Here is a 6,750-nt window from a genome sequence, read left to right as displayed (position 1 = left end):
ATGTACAAATCATACATGAAACTAGATGTATGACAGTATATATGAAATATACATATGTATAATTACATAATGTCTAATCTTTAAATTCTAACAATATATATATATATATATATATACATATATATATATATATTACGTACATATAATAAAGTAACATATACACATGTAAATATCTATATCATACATAAATTATAACATGCGTGTGTTACTATAAAACATATATGTGGTGCTTGTTGTGGCTAATGATGAGGCACGTCATATCAGTAGGTGGTAGACTTCTGATGTTGTTTTTCACAGTGGATTTGGCTAGGTGATTTGGACTATATGTCTTTCAGTTTGGACATCAAAGCAGTGAGATATGTTTTCCTTTCATAGACTGATAGAGTTGTCCCTAATGGTTCATTTTGGCATGGAGCATATTTTGGTGTTTTAGAAGCAGTAGTTTCTACTGAAAAAATGTTCTCCAAGACTACAGTGTCTGGCAAAAGGGTTAGTCACTAGTTGCAGGACCTGTGTTTGGAAAAGGATCCTAAATCTGTGCTTTTAGAAGTGGCTTAATGTGCATCAAGAGGGAGACTATCCTGCTATGGCTGGTGCTATATACATATGGTGGGAATGATGGATTGAATTGAACTACTTTTTGATAAAGCACGAGCTTCCCTAATCAGCCATATCTGTCTCACCTCAATTGGGCGGCTTTATCTAGAGTCTAGACAAGTTCATGAAGTTAAGTTCTTGGTTTACCTGCTTCAATGTTGTATGACAAACTAAACTGGAGGTTGGAAAGTTGATTACCTGAAAAGTGCATAACAACTTCCTTTCATGTATACTTGAGGGGTGAAGTTTGTGTCTCTTTCCATTTATGTGCTTTAGAGAATATTTCAGGCAACTTAAAGTTCTATGTGAACCTGAGATGGTTCCCTGACCTTTTATATGTGAGAAGATTTGGTTTTCTTTCTTTCTTTACTCCAGACCGCTCAATGCTAGTGGAAAGGGAAAGGAAAGCCTGGGCATCAGCACTGGTGAAAGAAGAAGCAAAACCACTTTGACTGAAAAAGCGCTCGCAAAGGAGCAACAAACCAAGCCCTTGGGGCAAATCTTTAAGAACATTAAAGATGGTTTAATGGTTAATGATATTTGTTACTACAGCATGCACACATATTTAATGTCACACCCCGACCTTTTTGACACTCAAACATTTTTTTTTTTCTAACATCCAACATCGAGGTGTGACTACACAATAGTTCAAAAAGGAATGAGTCAAGCAATTCAAAACAATGGGGCAAGCTTTCCATTATATAGCATTTCAATTCAATTGTACATTTGACAAAAATGCCCCAAAATCACAACATCGATGCCTCATCAAAACAAGGCATCAGTAAAACCAAAAACACGACGCGCCGGCACTACAAGAACAAAACAAAACCCAAAACCTCCCCAGTAGGACGTGAGTGTAGCCATCTGCTCAGCCTGCTGCCCCGGGTACACCAAAACCTGAAAAAAGGAAACAACTGAAGGCTTAGCCTTCGCAGTATGGCAACAAGCCAGAAAAATGCCAAACCCTCTCAAGTAAGGCTCAAATAAAGGGACAAATATCAACCCATCTATCGTCATGTCGCGTCTGAGTGCGACACGTAAAAGCCACTTGGTGGCCACACTAACACAACATCAGTCACATGCGAAGCATGCTTAAACATAACACTTGCATTCATATCAATCACATATACGTCAGTCACATGCATTCTGTCAAACACTTTGCATTTTCATTAACTTTAGTGCATTAACAGTTCCTGTGGGTGCAACACAGGCACGTGCACACCGCGGGCGGCCTACAGCCGAGAGACAACCCCCGTGGTGGCCCATAACAGTATGGATCCATTTCACCCGCTGCAGCGGTAGAGCACTCATCCCTGGATGTGTGACGTCCAAGGTGAGATACTCAGCCTTCCCTAGGACACCCAGGTTGGGAAGGCAGGAGCCCAACGCTCCAAGCACAACACACAACAGAACCCTGGGGCCTTGCACCGCCTGCGCTCTAACAGGCGAGACCAGTGGCAATCAAGGGGGACGTCTCCCAAACACATAGCCACATCCCACTGGCCTCTCATCTCTTAGTTATTCATTCTTATCATTACAGTTACACATTCACAAGAAGACTGGCTAACACACGAGGTTAGTACACTTCCCGAGTGCACCCACACCTCCGATTACCTCCACATGAGGTCTATACATACAGTAACAGTCATTGCTAGCCGTCATACCATACGGGTACAACTACCCTCCAAACATCCATTTGCATCGTTGCCCATGGCAATGCATATGCAACAACATACACATTTATATCAATCATCACATCAATCATGTCAATCACCTCTTTGAAAAACATAGCCAATCCACAGAGAGTAGTCTCGATCTGCGGTTGGCTCGTAGCTGTCCTATGCAGTTATCATTTTATGATGCTTTCTAATGCACAATTGGGGTCGAGGAGACACTCGACTCGATACCCCACCTCATCTGTCCTAAACAGATATCAATTCTAGCATGCACATGCCAATGCGTAACATTTTTAAATCGAATGACTAATAATCTTTCTAACACATTCATATCACGTAAGCAACATACACATACTCAATCACAAAACCGTCAATCAATTAACATCACAATCCTAGGATCCCTTGATCCTAGGAGCACCCAATCACACAATTGCCCCAGGCAGGAATTTGCCTGGAAAGTTGCCATACCTGTGGCGCGCTCACCAAATTCTTCAAAATGCCTCAAGCTTCGAACTCAAGGTCGACGGGATGAGCCCGGTGCACCTGCAAACATAAACAAGAATAAGGTTGCTACTAGATTCCTACACCAATCAAACAGAAATGAACAGATACAAAAATAGAATCCTTGAGGCACGTGACAGCGCCTCAAGAGGGCATCGACAGGTAGTGTCGACCAACGGGCTCTCCACAAGGCCTCCTCCTTTACGTCTTGACGTTGCCTTGAATTATCAAGGCCTTCAACCATCAATCAAACCGTCACTAAATCCTTCCTCAATAACGTTCTTTAGGTAAGACATCAACCTCAAGTCACATCCCAAAACGCATATATCCCTAATTAACTTCATGATACACCCGTTCACCGAAGTCTGCGCTACACTCCCTAAGACGGTTCCAAAACTTCCCCACAACCTCACAATCTCTACCATGTTTCCTTAAAGCTTCGAAACATAATCCATCATGCTAAAACGATCAATAAGTACGTGAGTCATCACTTTCCAACGCAAATCCTAAGTTTCCCCCAAAAACAAAATTACTAACATGCGTCCCAAAATCATCAATTCTAAGCTCTAGCATGCTCGAACCATAATTATACATGCTCTAAAAGATAAATACTCATCATTTTGAGCTTGATTAGGTATTGCTCACCCCAAACAAGCGTCCAAACTGCTACAACCCTTCTAGCAACCACTTCACACGTCCGATCAAGTGCCAATGCTCGAGATTGCTTGCTGTCGCTGCTCACTACACACCCTACTAGCAGGTAAGAGGGGAAAAACGTCCCCAAAACTGCAAACCAACCCCAAACGCCCAAAAAGTTTAACACAACTCTGTTGCTAGGAAAGACCCACGGTAGTAGTTGGGAAAAAAAACTGAAATAAACAAAGAAAAGGGACGCTGACAGAGAGGAGAGACAGAGAGAGGAAGGGTTCGGTCAAGGGGAAAACAGCCGTGGGGTGAGAAGAGAGAGAAAGAGCAGGCGGGGGAGTGCGGGTGAGTGAGAAGAGGGTCGAGCGGTAGAGAACCAGTGGAAAGAGGGGAAAGAAAATGGCGAGAGAGAAGAAGAGGGGACGTGCGGCAGAGAGTAAAACAGACAAAAGGGCATGAGTGGCAAAGCAAGAAAAATCGCACGAGAGAGAGAGGGTTTACCCAGCAGCCGCCGCCGCCGCCGCTGCCACCTCCGTCGCCGTCGCCGTCGCCGTTCCAGCCACCACCACCCGACCGTCACTCTCCTCCCTCTGCGCTGCCACAGGAGACCACCGGAGACAACGAAGAAGGAAGGGAAAGGCGAGGGAGAAGGGCCTCGCGTCGGGCCTTACGCGAGTGGGGGTCGGTTCCGGGTCTGGACCCTAGCTCGACCCGACCCGTCGAACCAACGAGCATTACATTTAATGTGTAAAGCTACAAGCAGTTGTTGATGCTCTGACTATCACGTGTAAAACTGTTTCTTTGTATTGTGAAAGCTCAAGTTTTTGCCTTTCCCCTACTTTTGTTGTCAAGCTAGGCCATTTGTTTATTCACTTAACGGATCTTTCAGTTCTTCCAAATGAACCTTGGCATGAACTGTCTTCCCTGCAGTATCGTTGATACAGCTGCTGATAATCAGGAGGAGTTTGGTGTTACCACTGCATTTGGAGATTATGATTCAAAGGTAAGAGAAGAGGAACTAGTTTCAAGCAACCTATAATTCTGTTTTTCTTGTATTTGCAGTTATGTCTTGTGACCTATTTTTGCTGATGGCTGGTCAAATTTGTCGTGAGAAAGGGAAGGCTGAATTAGGCAGCCCATTGTTGTAGACTGGATTTAGCAGTCGTTGTCTGGTATGCATTTTCATTCGTTTTCTTCTTCCTTTCCTTCTTAATCGATGGACTGCGCTTGTTTAAGACAGTCTTATTGTCAAAAAATGTTTCCCCTTAATGCAGCCCAATTAATTGTCATTGTAACCTTTGGGAATATGATGAAGGTTCATGGTCCATTACAAGAAGTGCATTGCTTTGTTCTTTGAAAAAGAAATATGTTTTCTATAAATTCTATAGAATAACATAGTTTGATTTCTTTGCTAATGTATTTTACATTTCTTCTTTTATTTGTATTATTCTTGCCCTGTGTGCTGAGTGTTGTACGTTCATCTTGGTTGCAAGCATTTTCTGTTTTGATCTTCTTGCATGTGATTATAGTTTTCTGAACTTTTTGTGACTTTTACTGATCTTTAATAGTTTAATTAGGAAAAATTGTTTTTGAGAACTTTTATTCTGTAATACTTTGTATAGAAACTGGCCAGAATAAAAAGAAATACAACACAAATGCCAAAATTGTTCAAAAAAATTTGTATTTTGGTTTTCTAAAATCCTCTACTTCTGTAGAGTCAAAAGAATCCTTAATTTTGGTATCAGCTCTTTACAATACAATGTCTTTTTAAACCAGATTTGTGAACCTGTCAGAACTGAAAAAGTTTGCTTCTATTCTACATCCGGACACTTTTTTTTTTACTTTTGCTTTCTGCAAACAGCCTTATAGTCAAAGTCTAACAATGTCCAATCCCATAGTTGTCATTATCATTTCCCTAATGATTTTACAAAAGTCGCTGCATAGGACTGGTTTATCCTGGGCTTCGTTCAAGGACAAAGAAGAGCTGAACCTAAACTTCTTGCAAAGCTTTCGATCAATGACTTAACATTTATGCGAACTCGTCACCCTTAAACCAATCTTTTATGCTTTATGTTCACATTTTGGAAATTGAAAGATACCCCTTCTAGAGGTTTGACGACATTGATGTGAAATGAATTCTAATGCTCGTACAGTACTATGGGTAAATGAATGACGTATCTTATGTGTTAAATTGATGATTTGAACTATTTCAACGTAAAAACTTGACATCTCTTGTCATGTTTCGAGGTTTTCTAGGCATTAACCAATCCCCTTTAGTCTTGAAAGGTGTTTGCTATTTCATTAACAAACCACTAGTCCGTTCATGGAATAAATGAAGCTCCTCAAACCTAGTCCACTTATGTTGAATGTGACAAATTGTCCATCTTTTCCTCTGTTGTAGGAGAGGCAGAACATTTATGAACCTGACCTATTATTCCATCTTGACCGAGTGTCTTCAACCTGTTGAAATGTCTTCAACATGTTTTTCAATGACATAACTAAGACTTAGGGTTGAGGCTATCATGGAAGATCTCTTATCTGTTTTCAAAAGAACCAGTCGATTTTTTGAACTGTGACATTTTTGAAAAGTTTATCCTTTGAGGTTGCATGAATTTTGTTCCTGGCTTCATCTAATATTTGTCTTGGCTTGCAATACATGGTTGTGCAAAATGGTGTGGAGTTATTCTTCATCATCACCAACTACCCGCCCATGCCTTTGCTTTGACAACTGGGCCCTTCATAGTTTTGGACCATGTTAGTATTCAGTTTCTTTTTGTGTCTTGTTAGTTGAGCGTTATGGGTATTTTGACTAGTATGTGTTTGTTTATCCATAAATCGGGACAATATCCTACATTGGGGAAAAATTATGATATTATTGAATTTTTCTCATTGATTTTGTTTATGATGCTTCACTCATTTAAGGCTAGCTGTTGGACCTGTTCCCCATCGATTGAGGCTATTGCTTTTAATCAAGTTCTTCCCCTTCCCATAACCGAGATGTTTTTCCAACATTGGAGGAGAAGGTGGGCCGACGTTGATCCAAAATTATGTCAGGATGTCAGTTTTTTAGGCATGAAAATGACACAACTAATGAAATTTCAGAATGTCGTGGAAAACTTATTTTTAGATTTGTTATTGGTCTTGAATTTTTTGATGTTCTTATCCAGATGTTGTTGCTACAGGTAAGGCCAGGATCATGAACTAGAAGGTCAACTAGAGGAGGCTGTAGAGTTGGTTGAAGGCATCCTTAGGAATTGTTATTGTCTTATTGGTTGGCTGACCATAAAATAATGCCTTTTCTTTAGAGAAGATGGTCGGTGCTACATATTTC

Source organism: Nymphaea colorata, chromosome 8 (assembly GCF_008831285.2).
Source record: "Nymphaea colorata isolate Beijing-Zhang1983 chromosome 8, ASM883128v2, whole genome shotgun sequence".
Lineage (NCBI taxonomy): Eukaryota > Viridiplantae > Streptophyta > Magnoliopsida > Nymphaeales > Nymphaeaceae > Nymphaea > Nymphaea colorata.
This window is presented reverse-complemented; position numbering follows the sequence as displayed.